Source organism: Amblyomma maculatum, chromosome 1 (genome assembly GCF_055883805.1).
Source record: "Amblyomma maculatum isolate TAMU_Amacu chromosome 1, ASM5588380v1, whole genome shotgun sequence".
Taxonomy (NCBI): domain Eukaryota; kingdom Metazoa; phylum Arthropoda; class Arachnida; order Ixodida; family Ixodidae; genus Amblyomma; species Amblyomma maculatum.
Window position 1 is genome coordinate 178629855 of NC_139344.1, and position 18878 is coordinate 178648732.

The 18878-nt window shown below is 44.9% G+C and overlaps 1 long non-coding RNA gene and 2 other non-coding genes across 3 annotated transcripts; 1 reads left to right on the top strand and 2 right to left on the bottom strand.

Moving 5' to 3' along the window:
* Positions 1-4158: 4158 nt before the first annotated feature.
* TRNAS-GGA (transfer RNA serine (anticodon GGA)) lies at positions 4159-4232 on the bottom strand. The gene has a single exon. It is a non-coding gene; the product is annotated as a tRNA-Ser (tRNA).
* A 211-nt stretch (positions 4233-4443) lies between these two features.
* TRNAP-CGG (transfer RNA proline (anticodon CGG)) lies at positions 4444-4517 on the bottom strand. The gene has a single exon. It is a non-coding gene; the product is annotated as a tRNA-Pro (tRNA).
* A 5987-nt stretch (positions 4518-10504) lies between these two features.
* LOC146205000 (uncharacterized) lies at positions 10505-18307 on the top strand. The gene is made up of 2 exons (XR_014703101.1): positions 10505-10809; positions 17961-18307. It is a non-coding gene; the product is annotated as an uncharacterized LOC146205000 (long non-coding RNA).
* The last annotated feature ends 571 nt before the right edge of the window (positions 18308-18878 follow it).

Consider the following 18878-nt stretch of genomic DNA (forward strand, 5'->3'; position numbering starts at 1 on the left):
GTGAAAATATGTGCTCGGGAATGGGCTCAGGTGATCGTCATAAACAGTAGGCAGTATCTTTGAGTAAATATGGCGTGTGTTTTCTGTAGGAACTTCTATAACACATCAAGTCTTAAACAGGATGATGCATGGGGGGGGGGGCTATATAGGGGCCCTAGCTCTTAATTCTTGTTGACCGGGCGCTCATCGCTGTTAATCCGCCCCTGGGTTCAAGCTTGTACCGTGGCTGCCTTGGGCAGTCAGAAAAGAGAATGCAACCTAATTCAAGGTTCTGCCGTACATAGGTCTTATTAAGAAAGAGCAGAGTGCCCCTACTCACACCAATTTTGTTGTTGCTGATTCTCACCAACCGGTCAAGGCATGCTCAACTTTAAAAGGCCCATCCGAAAATATTTTCTCCCCCGGTGACTGTGTGGCTTCGCACCCGGCCGGAGCATTGGCCGCAACACCTTTTTGGAGAAAAGAGTAATAGCGCAGTTTAAACCACCGTAATTAACCGATTTTGCCGCGTTCATCTTTTTCCGTTTCCTCTGAGAGGTTTTTCACTCTCCTGCCTGTCTGTCTAGCGGTCTAGCATCCGCAAGCGAAATTTTCCTTCTTACTCCGCGGTTGGAAGCGTGGTGTCTGATGGAATGTGTCCTATGCGTATGTCATATGACCCCGCATTTTAGGACATTTTTTCTCATCCATATTGCTGTCTAATGCGCGTTGGAGGACCCGCGGCGACCTTTTTTTTGGAGGTCGAGAGGGGAGCTGCTCTCTCCCATCTCTTCCCATCGGCCTCGCGGACGATCAACCCAGAAAACACACCAATTCCCAGGGATGTCCCGTTTCAATCCCTACCTCCCACATCCTAACAGGGTAATCCGCAGGACGTCCTTGCGAGCTCCCTTCTGGGCTATGTTCGAACCTCCAAAGAAGGATCTCCGTGGGACATTCCATTTACTTGTCCTTTTATAAGACCACGCTAAATACATTCCAGGGCAGTTGTAAGGGATCATGCACCCTGTCGCACGAAAGCGAGTGAACAAGAACCACAAATTCGCTTGAAATGTAAAAACAAAAGGCATACTGGTCATCACTATAACTAGAAATGGGCGCCGTCCCTGCTACGATACTCAGCAGTTGCTAACTAAAGTTCAGCTGCCCTTTTCTAAGAGTCTATGTTGGGGGTTGCAACTGATTGTTCACTGTGGTTTTTCAGAGCATATGAACAGCGAATGTAAGCTCATAACTGCATTATCTGATGCATGGGAATTGGTTCCTGTGCAAAATATATAAAAGGCGGTCCCGAAATATACTGCATTACATGCAGCCTACCATGATATGAGAGGTAAGGTACAATGTGAATCGTGTTCGCAAAAAGGGCATATGTCAATTGCAAGAGTTAAATGTGGCGCCCAACTATCACGAAGTACAACCGTACAACTTCATCGCGCTCAACTAGCACATGGCGCCCAACTTCTCCAAAGAACACGAACCAGCTGTAACTAATGGCTTTATTTTTATTGTTTACAAAGAAATGAAAAGGCTCAATTAACATAATGTGGCATGCGACCTTGGTTAACTGTACTGCTAACAAAACATATAACTATTCAAGATATTTTATATAGCTTTGCACATATGCAGTCTATTGCTTGCACATATCAGGACACCCTTGCGACCGAGTATATATAGAAGTGCTTGAGAAGTGCGGTGATCTCAAAATTGTGACTCTTCTATTCTTTGCAAAATATGAGTATGTGCGTAAGTTCTGTGTGTGTAATTTCTCAAGAACCGCAAAGTTTCCGCTGTATGCTTATTATGCACAGTATGGTACAGTGTTTCAATGCCCCGGAATATTGGTTTGCACATGGGCATTCATCGAGTACGTAAAATATGTTTTAGCCAAGTATTATATATGCTCTGAATCGTTAGTCCAACACAAAATAATTATAACTAGAAATGCTGAGAATGGTCAACTCCAGCATAGTGGCCTTTCCAGCTGAAATTTAACTCTGCCTCCAATTCTTCCCAAATCATCCTTGCCCCAATTGTCTCAATACAAATTAAAGATGGCAACTTGGGTCTGCTCATAACACCAACATGAGCTGAGATTTATTTTGAGAAATGGAAACAAACGATTTTTGGAAGACAACATATTTGCATGCTTCTTACGAGGCCTCTGCAAGTTGGGGCATCCCTAAAATCTCCTAAACAATGTCCCAATAAGCTCTTAAAATACCCCAAACATGTCCTACCTCGATATTGTTTGGAATGTGCTGAGGAAGTCACTTCTTGTTTCATTTGGGATGTTTTGGGGATTTTTGTGGGACTTCTCCGGACTTCCCTATGACATCCGAATCTCCCATAATCGGAATCCCTGGGATGTATGTGTGCTGGCTGGGAAGGGCTCTCCTGCTTTTTTTAGAAGAATAGACCAATGCATGTATGCTTTTGTGTTTGTGCTCATTTGTTCGCTGTCAGGCGAGTGTATGGCCGGCACAGCACAGAGCGTACAGACTAGCTGAAAGAACTAAAAGCCTTCTTTTATGTAGTTTTATGCTTGTGCGTAAACGAAAGCGCGACGGAGAAGCGCGCAATGAGCAGCTGACAAAATTGGGGGCCTATGCCCACCCTTCATTTTTAGTCAGAAGGACCATGCGTGGCAAAATTGCTCTTGAAAATTAAATTACATTGCTAATTGCATTACTAATTATCCAGACAACACACAGACGTCCCAGGGACATCCCAGTGATTCCGATTATGGGAGATTGGGATGTCCTAGAAATGTTCAAAAAGTTCCAAAAATCCCCAAAATGTCCCAAATGAAACAAGGAGCGACTTCCGCAGGACGTCCCAAACAATACTGCCATGGGACATGTTTGGGGTATTTTGGGAGCTTATTGGGACATTGTTTAGGAGGTTTTCCTCGGCTTGTTCTTAGAGTCCTTGTAAGAAACATCCTTTGTTTCCAGTTCTCAAAATCTGAGCTCATGCTGGTGTTCTGAACTGACCCAAGATGCCATCTTCAATTTGTGTTGGGACATTAGGGCAGGGTTGGTGTGGGAATATTGAGGCAGAGTTGAATATAATGGAAAGTGGCCACCGTGCTGGAATGGACCATATCTTACGTACTCGATGACCGCCCATGTGCAGAAGCCATATTCGGGGGCATTGAACACTGCATGCTGAAGCCTATACTACAATTCAGCATTACCTACATATGCCTTTTACAGGGTGTCATTTTAGACACACAGGGAATGTCTCATACTTTTTATAACAAACACACAGCAGAAACTTTTTATTTATTACAAATTACACACACTCCAAACTTATGCACATATTCGCATACAGGAGTCACCACCTGGATATTAGCCCTGTCCTGGTAGTGCAGGCACTAGACTGCACATGAGCAAAGCTATAAAATATTCTCTGGAATAGTTATTTTGTTTGCAGTACAGTTATCAGGGGCACATGCAACAGTCTGTTAATTGAGCCTCATTTATTTGTCGACGGTAAAAATCAAGCGATTAGAGCTCATTTTCAACAGAAACAGCGCGCTAAAACTAGACAGAGAAAGAATACAACAAGAAAGATTAGAGCTGTTTTGTGAAGCTTCGAAGTTGAGTGCCACGTGCTAGTTGGGTGCCACAAAGTTGGACGCCGTGATAGTTGACCGCCACTGCGACTCGCTCGGGGGGTTCGACCACCAGCTCGACTCCACGTGCGAGCCACTTTTCAATGCGGCCTTACACGTCCCTCCTAAGAGAATAAATGAGCTTGGAATCCGGTCATTTACACACAAAAAAGCAGGCCGCCACATTTCTCTTTCATGCGACCATTTCGCCAGGCTACAACGCACCTAAATCCGTCCCTACTGAGGGAAACCGTACACTCGAAGTCGGGAAATAAAACCAACACAAAACAACGGCACTGAAAACACGAAATATCTTCATGACAGTATGCAAAAATCTTGCATATAGTGCACAGCAGCGTGCCCTAGAATTTGCCACACATGAGGCACATGTAAAGACATACAAAAACAAAATCGCTAAAATCACACTGCAAGACCACATAAGGGAGTAAATACTCATTGCATCCACCCAAGCGCAGCCATACGGATACAAAGGAAAGCTATACAGCTTTCTCGGAAACTTCGTAGTTAAAGAAAAATTCGTCCTGATCCGGGAATCGAACCCGGCACCACCGCCTTTCCGGGGCAGTCGCTCTACCGACTGAGCTAACCAGGACGGTCAGCAGATCAGATGGTAGGGCGAGAGCGAATTGATCTATAACTCGAAATGGGAATGGTGTTGGTCAAATATTTAGGGGAATCCCCCAAGGTGGAGTAGATTTGTAATAAGGGAGTAATTACTCATTGCATCCACCCAAACGCAGCCATACGGCTACAAAGGAAAGCTATACAACTTTCTCAGAAACTGCGTAGTTAAAGAAAAATTCGTCCTGATCCGGGAATCGAACCCGGCACCACCGCTTTTCCGGGGCAGTCGCTCTACCGACTGAGCTAACCAGGACTTTTTTTTTTTCTTTATTACCGACTTGGCAACTACAAAGAACGATGAAAAGTCGCATGGAATTAAAAACACAAGTCACTTTCTGACAGGTTTCTTGTGATATAATGGATTAGGTGACATGAGCTTGTCCAAGACTGGCAGCCATTCCGGGGGTTCAGATTGCCCTCCGAAAACATCACGCGTGTACATTACACTTTCAACAAAATACTGATGGGCTGGGTGTACGACAACATGCTCATGGCGAACATCCATCCGCGTTCTCCATACGCTGTGCATACACAAGACCATTAATAAATCACTGGGCACTTCTCCTGGCTGGGCGCATGGGAGGTAGCGTATGCCAAACGGCGTTATTGGTAAGTCCTTTTTAATAGTACGCTGTAGCACGTCCCACAAAAAAACCGCATCGTGACAATCAAGGAAAATATGCTCTATGGATTCCAGCTTTTTGCAAATTAAACAGTCAGCAGACCAAGACACAAAAAGGCCTTTGCTTTCCAGCCATGGCTTCACCGGAAGAGTGCCGATATGCAATTGAAAAAAGAAAGATTTAGCGGACGATCTGATGGGCATTCTTTTCACTCTTTTCAACACGTCCCGCTCCGGACCCAAAGCATATACAGCGCGATAAAGAGGCACAGGTAAAAAGGTTTCCAATAAATCTTTGTACAGCCGTTTTCGCGTAACAGTACACATATACTCATTTGAAAATCTCGCCTTCACTATTTGGAAGGACGCGACAACTTCGCGAAGAAAAGCACTTAGAGCCATTGTCCCTGCAGACATAGTCGAAACTACATATTCCGGCAGTGAATCACGCAATCGCACTTGGATTACCGTTCTAAGAAAAACATCGCTTTGTTCGCGCAAAAAAAAAAAAAAAAGAACCTGGTTACAATCTGCTTTAAGTATAAATGTGACAATCCCAGTCCACCATTATGCACCGTATGAAACAGATTGCATCGACTGGTACGCTCCCATGTTGAAGCCCACACAAACGTGGCAAATACCCTATGCAGTTTTTGAACAGAGATTCTTGACATAGATAACATTTGCAGCATGTAAAAAATTTTTGCAACTAGGAACATATTGCAAACGGTAGCTCTTGCGAACATAGAAAAGTTATGTCCTCCCCATTTGTTTGTTTGGGTTTTCACTTGCTCAACTTCACCGGCCCAACATTCCTTGCTTTCACGGTAATGCTTTAGTGGCACACCAAGGTAATTGCCTGGCGTTATTGTCCATTGCATACTGGAGAACAGTTCAGGCGCGTATTGCCAGTTTCCGTGCCAAAATCCTAAACACTTTGCCCAACTAATTTCACTTCCACTTGCAGTGCAAAAAGCAGTTGCTTCTTTTACAACTTCTTGCACGCTCTCATGGTCAGTACAAAAAAACCGCAATATCGTCCGCGTATGCCAAAACCCGAACTTCACTTTGAAAAAATCTATAACCGCGTATGTTTGGCCTTGTAAGCAATCTTAAACAGAAAGGCTCCAGATAAAGCGCAAACAAAAGGGAAGACAGAGACAGCCCTGCCTTACTGACGACTGAACAGGTATACGATCGGTTAAATGCTTATTCACGACCAGTCTCGCTGAACAGCACTCGTAAACCATTTTCACGCCCTTTGTAATCACGGAACCAGCATTGACATACTCTAAAACAGAGAACAAAATTTCATGTACCACTTTATCAAATGCTTTGTGGAGGTCTAATACCTCTGTCACACGGACACGGCTGAACTCCTTTCAACTCCCTTCAACCAAGGTAGCCATTACCTCGAGGGAGATACGTGCCGTGTCACACGGCAGTCCATTATGGAAGGAAGTTAAATGGAGTTTTGAAGCAAAGGAGATCGACGATCTCCATTGATGGGCGAAGGGAGTACTCTCGTTTCCAATGTGCTTTGCTTCCGAGTCATTAAATAGCATATTTCTTCAATAATGTAATTTTTACTCCTAAATATATTAGTTTTTATTGCATAAAATTGTATTCTAACTCGGTTAGTTGCGTTTAGTTGTCGCGACACTGCACCACGTATTGCACAACGCCGCGCATGGTGTCCAGCAGAGCGGAAAAAAATGGCTATGTTTAGAGCATGGTCGTTGTTTTCAGCAAATGTGTGTTCTTTTATATTGATATGACTAAAGCTAATTGCATTTTGCGAGGAAAATAGTAGTATAAAAAATATTTCAGTTTGTTTTGGACATTATTTTTATATCTTTGTGCAAAATAAACAGCGCCTAATGGCCCCCTGTTGGCTGCTCTGATAAGCTCGTTGCAAGCCGTGTGACACGGGGACAACTCCTTTAAGGCGAAACTCCCTGCGACTCCCTTGCGCTCCTTTAGACCAAGGAAGTTCAAGGTAGTTCCGAGTCGGCCGTGTGACAGGGATATAATTGCGTCATGGCTATGTGGTCATGCATCGCGTCACAACATTCGAGTACACTCCTTGCTGCGTGTATGTTAGTAAGAATGGTCCTTCCTTTTATACCGCATGTCTGATGTGGGCCTACAAGAGAAGTAATTACACGTTGGAGTCGTCGCCCTAATACCTCTGTCACACGGACACGGCTGAACTCCTTTCAACTCCCTTCAACCAAGGTAGCCATTACCTCGAGGGAGATACGTGCCGTGTCACACGGCAGTCCATTATGGAAGGAAGTTAAATGGAGTTTTGAAGCAAAGGAGATCGACGATCTCCATTGATGGGCGAAGGGAGTACTCTCGTTTCCAATGTGCTTTGCTTTCGAGTCATTAAATAACATATTTCTTCAATAATGTAATTTTTACTCCTAAATATATTAGTTTTTATTGCATAAAATTGTATTCTAACTCGGTTAGTTGCGTTTAATTGTCGCGACTGCACCACGTATTGCACAACGCCGCGCATGGTGTCCAGCAGAGCGGAAAAAATGGCTATGTTTAGAGCATGGTCGTTGTTTTCAGCAAATGTGTGTTCTTTTATATTGATATGACTAAAGCTAATTGCATTTTGCGAGGAAAATAGTAGTATAAAAAATATTTCAGTTTGTTTTGGACATTATTTTTTATATCTTTGTGCAAAATAAACAGCGCCTAATGGCCCCCTGTATATGGCAGCACCAAGACCATCTGGTCCGGGTGACTTATTGGAATTTAATTCCCCGATAACGGCCTCAATTTCCTCGGAAGTAATACTTGCTTCAAGTGACTGCGCCACTTCGTCTTCTACTCTTGGCTTTAGCGACAGAAAGTCTTTTCTGAAGCGTTCAATGTCCGGTGTTTTCAGGCTAAACAATTCGCTGTAAAATTCTACAAACGCCCGTTCAATCGTTTTTTTTTTTTTTTCCGAGGTAACTACGTTCTGATAGGAGATTTCTTTTATCTCTTTTGACACTGCGTACCTTTTTTCGTCACTAAGTGCCCTTTTCGTGGGCGTCTCTCCGAGCCACAATTTTTCGCTGCGTGCCCTTATCACCGCACCGCGATACTTCCTGAGCTAACCAGGATGGTCAGCAGATCAGATGGTAGGGCGAGAGCGAATTGATCTATAACTCGAAATGCGAATGGTGTTGGTCAGATATTTAGGGGAATACCCCAAGGTGGAGTAGATTTGTAATAAGGGAGTAATTACTCATTGCATCCACCCAAACGCAGCCATACGGCTACAAAGGAAAGCTATACAGCTTTCTCAGAAACTTCGTAGTTGGGCAATCGTCTTATTTTAGCTTCCTGGCGTCTGTACGCCAATGGCCCCATAACAAAACGAATTTCAGTTACATTACTCTCTCGCAGCCAATATCTCCTTCTCTCATCATTCTCCCCAGGTTCTCCCAGCAAGCGGTACGCTTAGGTCTCCTTCGTGATTGTGGTAGTCTTTCTCGCCGCCCTTGCGCTTATTTTTATTCTTGTTCACATCCGTAGTAGTCGAAGCATCGCACGAGACCACTGAAGTCACCAAATGAGTAATTCACACTCACTGGGATAACAAAACGCGAACGCAGAAGGAACACAGCGGCCGCAACATATACGGCGTCAGCTTCTGCGCCGCCTCAGTATTAGCTCCCGTCGGCCGCCAGGTGGCGCCACATGTCTCATGGTGCGCTGCAGCTTTGGCCGAACATGTGGCGCCGTCTGGGAGGCGCCGCTGTAAAAGGCGGCTGTCTGGATCCGCAACCGTGGGTAGCGCCGACGCTGTGTTCCGATTTCTTTTTGGTTCCCCGTAAGAATAAAAAATAAACAGCGACTAAAACAAGGGCCTGTACTTACTTAGTCATTTCGAATCTCATATCGCACCCATTGCTTTTCGTTTCGGCTGCGCATTTCCCACTTTTCCTTTTTGTACAGTACTTGACGCTAGGTTTCTTTCAAGCATGCACGAGCGATCGGTTGTTTGTATCGAGCGCGCAACACGCGAAAAACACACACACACAAAAAAACGGGTCTTTTTTTTTTTTTTTTTTTACTTCTGGACCAAACTCGAGCTTTAAAAGTTGTAACAACTACTAAATGTTGTAACCAGCGCTGGCAGGTCTTCGGACACAGCCTGTGTTGTAGAGAGCGCGGAGCCTTCCTGCCCAACGAGAGTTTTTTTTTTTTTTTTTTTAACGACTTCCTAATGATAGTTTCCAGCTGTTCTCGGTGCTCGCTTTTGGGAAGCCTAGCCTGATGTAAAAGACGTAGAAGCACGACATGGAGAGCGAAGCACATTGCAGGAGTGCGCGCTTGCTGACTTGACACACGTTCATGGCTCCCCGCGAAGAGAAAACGTCCTTTTAAACTAACAGCTCGATCTGCTGTTGTGTAATGGGTGTCATAATAATTATAAAAAAAAACCGTCGGGAGGCAATCGAAAATCAAGTTGTTTTTTTTTGCGATTTTCTTGGAAATCATACGAGAGCGATATATGTCGCATCGTTAACAGTGGCACCCGGCCTTGCAGATGCAACTGGCATCCGTGATATTGCGTGGGTTTGCCAACAACTACAAAAAAAAAAAAAAAAAAAGAATTACATATGTGGTGAAGAGACGCCGAAAGGGCCGAATAAAACTTACCTCCAAGCTGACGTCGTAGAAGGCGGTTTTCATTTCGTTAGCGCATTTTCTGAAGATATCCAAGGGCCCTTCTGCACTGTGAAGTTCCCCGCGCACTCCACGCGCGTGCTGGCTTCGTACAGTTTCTGATCGCGCACCAAGCAGTTATTCTTAAATCAAGTCTCAACATTCCCGATCACGCGAAATCCCCCGAACAGCACGCGAGCTTGCTCAGCTATGGCTGTTTTTCCGCGCACTGAACCGTCACCACTTATTTCGACGCATCGAGTAGAAAATAAAAACTACGGTAGAACTGCCGAGCGCCGAAAAAGCACGTGAACGCAAGGCCCGACGCCTTAGGGTACATCTCCATATACAGCCTGCTCGTCCCGTCCTCTGGAAGACGTGAATTCTTTTTTTTTTCTTTTTTTTTAAAGAGCCTTTCTATTGACCAACGGAGCCCAGCTCTCGGCTGTCGCTTCTGGGGGGTCTAGCATGCCGTTTCCACATACACTGCCACCGAGGGGAAAAGCCAGTGCTGCGCATTGCACACCGGCTTAGTTTTTGTTTTATTTATGTCTTTACTTTCAAAGTGCCGTATTGTTCGGGTTCCGAATTCCTACTTCAACGAAAAAAAAAAAAAAACCGTAGAGCCGCCAGCAGAAGCGCTCCCGCGCCGACGATGCGCTGCGCCCAAAGCGCCGGCGGCCTTCTCCCAGACGGCATGAATGGGTAGCGGCTTTCTTCGCTTTGTTTTTGGTTTATTTTTCAACACGCACACATGGTACATGTGTCTGTTATGTACGCGTGTGACACGAGGCAGGAAATGACCGACAAAAGTTTTCTTCTCACAAGGTTTCTGCCGGGAAGAGTAGACTTCGCGTTCACTCCGCCGCCTCTCTTCGACGAGCAGACATACCACATATGGGTGCGCCGGCGGGAGGTGGCGCTACTTGTTCCGGAGCAGTGGCGCCTCCATACCAGCGCACTAGGCCCCGGGGCCCGGCGCTGCTCCGTTGTCGACGGCGACCCCCAGCTCAGGCCCCTTTACAAGTTAAGAAAGCCCGGAGGTGTTTCACGCTGAGGAAGACTTGTGTCTATTGCGTGAGGTGTCAGCGACGAGGCCGTTTGGAGTTGGAGATGACCATAAATGGATCGAAGTTGTGCGCATCGTGAACCATGTGATGGGCCGCGAACTTACGCTGCGCGGAGCAAAAGACCGCGTGGATTTACTATTATGCTGGCGACAGCAGGACGTCAAGAACCTTAAAAGGTGAGTTTTACTCTTTCACAACTAAAACATGTAATGCCAGCGCTTAGAAATACAATTAACGCGAAGTGAGGGAACGATTATGCAGTCTTTAAACCTAGTCGAGATCACCGTCAGTGCCGCTGCGCGGCCGGCCTCGATGAATGATAAAAAATAGGCTGTGGCTAAAGGTACGTCGGACGGACCCGATCAATGGTCTTAAAGGTACGTCCGACGGACCCGGTGCGTTTTTCTTCGGGATACGACGGACGGATCCGGGAAATATTTTTCAGAGGTACGGCGGACGGACCCGATCGGTAGGGTTCTTCCGACGGACCCAACGCATTTTTCTCCGATATGGGCCTTGGGATCCGTCGGGAAAGCCGGACTCAGATGTGGTTGTAGCAACAACATGGTAGCCATATGTAGCCAAATCGAAGTTGGTATGAGGTGTACTACGTGCGAGGTGCAAGAACATACTGCATGCGTGAAATGTGAAATTACAAAGAATAGTACAGTGGCAAGAATAGTGCCTAGAATGGGTGATATACTACGTGATGGCATGATGACAGGTTTACGTGAGTTGGACCGCGGCAGGGTGGCAAGCACGACCAGAGCGCAAGCGCATGTAATCGCGGTGTTGACGGCCAGCCCGCGGCCCGCACGCCCGCTCATTTGGTCCTCGTTATCATGTGGATTAACGTCTACGACGGTCGTTATGTAGTTATGTAGTTTTGATTCTTCAAAGTTTCGTCACTTCTATCTGTGATGAGATGCGTCACGTAACGCATCGCTTTCTGCTCGCATTGAGGTTTGGTGCCGCAAGTTCTACGTAGTACATATACAAGCGGCGCTGAAAAAGCTGGGTGCCGCTGGCGTGTCTCTAGCCCAAGCATCGCGTCATTCGTGTTTGTTGGAGGTGTGGTTTGTGCTTACCGTGAGATGCTGTGATGTACGGATTACGTCCTACTAGAGTGCTGTGTGAGACTACGAAGAGTGCGCCGATGTCCAGACGGACATCAGTGTGTCCGTTTATGATCGGCGATGTTGCACGTGCATGTCAGTGTTTATTAGGTGCAGTGGTAATTTATTTACACGCGCTGTGCAACAATCAGACGAAAAGAAGTCATCGACAATTTGTTAGCCTGCACTATAGAGCTCAAAACTCGGAAAATGGGAATGCAAATGATGCAGTTTTCGCATGTTGGAGTGGACCGAAAAATAAGTGCCCAGCCCACACCGTCGGGATGCACATTACTAAAGGTGAAATGGTTCAGGTTTCTTTAAAATAGCTGCCTGGCACAGCACCTTCCTAAATGTTCAGGCTTTGTACTATTGTTGAAGGCCACTTTATCATTAATAAAGGAACGAATATGCTTTGTGTGTTAATGACAGTGCTTTTTTCAACATATGTTCATTTTTTTTTCGTTTTTCCTTAGTTTTTTTTTTTGTTTTTCATGCTAGACAAATACAAATAGTACACTTTTAAACTTGTCAGTCCAAAGCTGAACATGAATATCTGCCATGCATGTGACAGCTTTAATGCTAGAAAGGTTGACGTGTATAGCATGTACGTAGACGCTGCGACATCTTAGTGGCACGTTCGGCCACTTGCCCCAAGGTCGTGATGTTTAATGCCAGTGATGGCAGTCGCACTGTGGTGCAGGTGAAATGCAAATGCTTCTGTTTCCTGCAAGATGTCAACGCAAAGTACAAAGCCCGGGCAGTCAAATTAGTCTGGAGCTCTCCACTACGGTATTTTTCATAGCTACATATGTCACTTTAGGATGTGAAACCCTACATGCCACAGGTAGGCTGCATTGTTTTTTAGATTTTGTAACCTCTCATCTATGTTTTGCAACATTTGGCTAATTTTAGTTCTCAAACAGTTGTTAAAGATGAAACCGAAGCAGTTCTTGGCATGGTTTCCTGCTTGGATTAATTTGCTAATTGCAGTTCTTTGAAACTTGCATCAATGCTGGACAGTTCAAATAGCAGGCAGTTGAATTACAGAAATGATGTGGATCGTGCATTTCAGTTCTGACAAATGGAAAGTAACGGTCCCTTCCTTGCATGCATAGGTGCCCTTAGACAAATACATACTCGGGTGTGTGATTGTGACGCATATCAAGGGTCAACAGAAGGCCATGTGGAGCCAGGGTGATATTCTTCATGAAGGCTAAAATAAAATTGTACAACAGCTGCTGTACCATGCAGAAAAAAATGAATCATTTAGTGTATGATTAACTGACCATGAATAGCATCTTACTCAGAGTACGATGTGATATATATCTGGTTTAGCATCCCAAAATAACTACGGCTATGAGGAACACAATAGTTAAGGGCTCCGGTATAATTTCGACCACCTGGGGTTCTTTTACATGCACTGACACCGCACGGTGCATGACGGCCTATTGTTTCGCCTCTATTGAAATGCCCCTGCTGTGGCTGGAACCAAATCTGCATCTTTCGGTTCAGCAGCCAAGCACTCTACTGAGCCAGCACAACGGGGCCAAGTATCGAAATGCATGCCATTACATTTCCTTCTAGCCTGTGGTTTTCTTCACAGAACTAATGTATACAAGGAAAAGTAAATAGCAAGAAAACACTAGTTTTATTGCACATTATATTCACATTTCAGCAAACATTCTCTAGGAAAAAATTTCTCATAACGTTTGCATGGAAACCATGAACATCTTACAAAAACAAAACAATGCACTTACTCCACTCCAATTAATAATGGGCAAGGTTGCATCTATGCTACTACACTGCACTTATCACAAAACCACAAGCCCCATCTGCTTTGGCCAATCACTTGATGAAATTAACGGAGACGTCGTACACCACAGACTGGTCGTCTCGCAACATACCTCTGCATATGTTGCATTTCAATTTCATGCCTTTCCACTTGGCTTCAACTGTTGCCAGCATTACTAGTCTCCCATCTTTTCTGAAATTCCTTTTTACGCTGTTGGGATCATCATCCTTGTTAACGATGGTCTCTGGAATTTTCGATGCTATCATTTTCACATCTTTCTCACCTGGAAGAACAAAGGAAATGACAAGCTTTGAGCAGATCAAAAATTAGGGAGACTCCTAATCTCCATCTGTAAGGGTATAATGCACCAGCATTTATGGTTCTTGTCTGCAGATCCCACTGTGGATTCCCGTTAACTTACATGCCTTTTGCTACAAACTTAATTACTAATTCCTTAATTCATGTCTCTGTCACCTCAGATATACTCATTAGCATATGGTCGTAAGCTGCCCTGTTATGTGATAGACAACCTGGCATAGACCTCTCTAAGCCTCACGTTAACCAAACTACAAACATGCCTCCATGGCCTAGGAGTAACCTTTCTTGATCGGAGCTGAAACGTCCCAGAACATATTTCAAATATAACTTTGTAAGCTTGACTTAACAGCTCCTGCCATGTCGTGTGGCCTCGTGACATTTGGCTCGTGGCACTTTTGGCTTGTGCACAGGGCCATCTGTTAAATACTGGTTAACATGCATGAAAAATACATTTTCACACAAACTGGTGGCAAATGGTCAAGTGGTGCACTGCAGATACTCCAATGTATACCTATATGCATGCAAGGATCGCATCATCACATAACGTGATCGAGTTCTATCAGTACCTGTAGTTACATAGCATTTCAATGCCCATTAAAGGACCACCTCAGACAATGGTTGTTGTTACCACAAGACCTGTTCTAACAGCGTACTGACACCATTCCACTGAGCGATGGACATGTATATGCATACCCTAGGTAGCTCATGATTGTGGGTCTCATTTATTTCTATGACTTCCAAGGAGTTCCTGTCGTCAGAAACCCTACACTTTATGAAATCGGGACAGTTGTCTTGAAAGGTGATGAAAAGAAATAACCAGGTTACCTTGACGCAATGCTAAATTACAGAGGGTGAATATGCTGCATGAAGATACCAAGAAGCTTGTACAAAGAAAAGTGAGAGTGAAATGGCAGGATTTTTGAAACATTGAAATAAACTACAAACTATACTTGTCAAACCTGTCATTAAGAAATGGAAATCATGCAGTAATCAAAAACACAACATGGAGGCCATTTTAGGTCATCTTCACAAAACACATACCCACACCTCACACACAGCTTCATACTTATGAAAGAGGATAAACCAATATGCAAGGAGTGTGGAGATGAACTAACAATAAACCATATCTTACAAGTGCGCCAGAGTCGAGAAAATAAGAGGAAACATTTTGTACAATTTTGCAACAGATCCCTTTCCATCCCAGCATGATCCTAGGAGAGACGTGCAAATTTCCTGCATTTTTGGTTTCCTAAAATGTTCCTAAACAAGCTACATCCTAAAGAACATTTTAGTAATTACACACAAAATAACTACATTAAACCTTGTTCTTGGTGCATGGTAGCATTAGTCACTTATGCACCATAAAAATCAACACAATGCTGTAAGGTATACCTTGGTTAGCTATGTTATATGAGACAAGCTTTCGGTCTGGTGTGGTCCTTATTCACGTGACAGCGCTGTCATGAGGGTCTATGTCCCAGCGATCGGAAAGTGACCTATTCCAATAATTTTACAAACTGAAGGCGATTCTTACAGATTTCTAAAGACTGGAGTGCTCAAATGTTTTATCAACGTCCGCCTGCTTTGACAGCCTGGAGTGAAACTGTTGAAGAGAATACATTTTTGAACATTTAACGCGTTTCTGAAGGCGTTGCTTTCAATTCCGGGGCCCACAAAAAGCAGCTGAATGTCAAACGCCACCTAGGTAGGCTTTCTAGCAAGACAGCGGTGTAGCGTGGAAAATCGCTCCGCCGGTCCATCGCTGGCGCCGCTGACTTGACAGGCGAACTGTTCAAACTTATAGCTACTGACCACACCTGAAACATTGAATTGCGCGTGATCAAGGCAGAATTTCTCTAACACTGAGCACTGTTAGCTATCGATTTCGCGCCCAATATTGTGAAAATCTGTCCTCTCTTCGATCATTGATACGTCCACGGTTGAACATTTATGCGCCTCGGGGTAGGCCAGCCGTTGGAACATGGATGCGTGGTTGTAGCAACGATCACTTGCATGGCACACTCTGAAAAATTCCAAGAGTCAGCTTCTGCAACGAAATGTGCAGCGCACATTTTCTACCGCGTACCTAAGTCCGGCGATGCATGCATATCGATCCCGATCGTTTCAAAGCTGCGCGGCCGTACAGTCGGGTCACGCTAACCTCGAGCATGCGGGGGTTGAAACTACATGTACACAAACTTCAACGACAAGAAAAAGATGCAGGCTAAGCACTTTAGTCTAGTCTTCTCCTATAAATACCAAAGAACATTGCTGTTCACAGGGAATTCGGATCATTCGCGCTTCCGGCTTTCCGGTTGTGCACTGTTGCGGTGCGGTGCAGTAGGTCTTCGCCTCGACGAGTCGATGTGCAGCTCGCCGCAGTAGCAGCGCAAGCCTCTAGTAGATTCGGCATGTCTTCTGCCACGGCTCTGAGGTAGAATTTAAACGAAGAATTTAGCTAGAAACATCCTGTTTCCTCGGTCTGCATGTGAGGAACGAGCATAATGCCATTTCACATAAGTACATACATGCTTTGGAATGCCGAATGTTCTGCACGGCGAGGTGTGTGTGTGTGTTGTGCCGGCGCTAGATCTTCGGAGGTCGACGCAGGACCTAAGACAGCGTAAATGCTAGGAATAGCTCGCTCGCATTGCGGGCAGATCGAGGTGATAGTTGAGTGCGAAGCGAAAGCTGCTCGTGAATGTGCGTATCTCGATGTCAGCTGGGGCAGTACGTAGCATCGCCTGCAGCTATGTGCGTGACAGCGAGGCTTGCCGTACACAACCCTAAGTGAAGACCGTGATCTATGTTAGAACGGATGCACTCTTCGTAGCACCTCATCGAGAGTCACGGCTAGCTGATATCATAGAGGATAAGATTCATTCACGCGTAGCAAGCGGAATGTGGCCGCGTTCGACGTGCATATAGCCATGAGCCTGTATATCGACGTCCGCCGTATCTTTACGAGAATCGAATGGATCCGTCGGACGTACCTTTAGACACTTCGTAAAAAATAATTACGTTTCTCGATGATACAGCAGCAGGAAAGAAAAGCAGCACTTACGCGTTATAAAGCGTGAAACGCGAATGCTGGCTGCTGTTTACTGTGGTGTGGAAAGTGCCCTCGCTTACTTTAGAACAAAGCAACTCTCATCTGAGCTGTTTTATCGGCAAGCCCACCGCTAACATTAGGCGCTGCGCATCTGTTCGGGTTAAGGCTCCTCTATTTTTCTTAGTTCGGGTTTCGGTCACCGCTCGGAAGAGACATTCGAAACCTCACAGCAACCACTGAATGGAGCGAGAGCTTTGTTTGCGCGCTCGTCGGGCCGCCGTGTCTGTTCCAAGATCGTTTTTCAACACACTTTAGCGCCTTCACCGCAAGGACCGTGTACGCGGCTCGTATACCCAGAGATGTTTGAAGGCGCCTTGCTGATGCAGCCGAGGTCGATTTTCCTTTTTTTTTTTTTTTAGTCTCTATTGAAAGGCTGCGTTCAGCTGCGCACTCGATCAGTTAAATTGTGTTCATTAAAAAAAAAAAAAACTATTCCACTGGCTTCACGGAAATATTAACGATTCTAGTTTATCTGTCGCATTACTCTAACATAACACCGATCACCAAACGTGCGTTTGTCTTTTTCCTGCCTCATTGTGGGCTTGACATGCTTGGTAGATAAAACAAAGCAATCGTTATTGTCTCTCACTCGGCCAAGAAACTTCTTTTCCCACCTGCACTTTGCAATCTGGCTTGTATAGGATCCTAAAAGCCCACCGAAAGAAATTATGTCTTCATTAATATTCTGCCAATTAGTACACAGGCTACATATGAAGAGGAACTCTGTTAGACATAACAAAAATGGCGCACAAGCAGAAACACAAGGATCATAAAATGTTTACTGTCCTCATAACAGTCTATTTTATTTTTGTACAATGTGTACATATTGTGGTACTCGTTCTGTATACAAAGTTCCGGTTATCCGCGAATGTCACATGTCAACTGACTGCGTCTGGTAGAAATATGTAATTGTGACTATTTTGCTCCAGTGGAGAAGCTCAACTAAATTTAAGGTTGATATAAAGCTGTTTGTCTTTTTTTTTGCAGGCACCCGAGGGTTACAGAGCATCGGGCTTCAGCTGGTCACCATGAGGAGGAAGAAACGACTATGAGCTACGCAGAAAAGCGCAAGAAATTGAAAAATAAAAAGTTGAAAATGAAGCGCGGCGTCTCGCTCTAGACGAGAGCAGGTTGGACTTGGAGGACAGAAAGCATGAGTTTGAAGTGATACGTTATAACAGAGAACATGAGAAGCTGCTAGAGAACGTGCAGAGGATGTTCAAAGAACACTCAAATATTTTTTATTTCTTCAGCGCACACCGCGCATGACATGAATACCCAGAAAACTGTCCTGGTAAAATGTCGTACATCTTGTGCGTAAATAAAACACATTTCAGAAAGATTTGTGAGTGGTAAAAGTACCGAGGAGTAAGGTAAGTTTCAAGAACTGGTGGATCAAGACCGAAGTAATGCGATACCTGGGCATCATACAAACATGTATGACAGTTCGCCAAAAGCGCACTAGCCTTATAGATACGCGGCACGTTCTGTCGGTACAGCTTTAAGGCATGAAACCGCTTGTAGCCACTAATGTAAAGTTTCTGATTACTTGATGGTCGGCATATTGCCCTTGCTGTACCATCGATGAAGCCCCAGTAGTTTGTCAGTGGGACACCTTTGGCTGAACAGCCTCAAAATGTAAGTGAAATTTTAGGTTAAGAATTCTTTTTTTCACAACCTTGACATTGATTCTGCTGTAATTGCAACTTACCTGCGAGAATTTCTCCAGCGTTTCGAGACTGAGCCAAGAATGGCTATTTACATCGTCGAGCAAGTGAAGAACCGCTCGTCGATATGGCGCATAACTTCGTTCGTCAGTGATTATATCGTTGAACTGTGCTGCCCGAAAAGATCTTCAAGACCACAGCCGGTTCGGATGTGCCAGCCGTCGAAAGGTAATGCAGA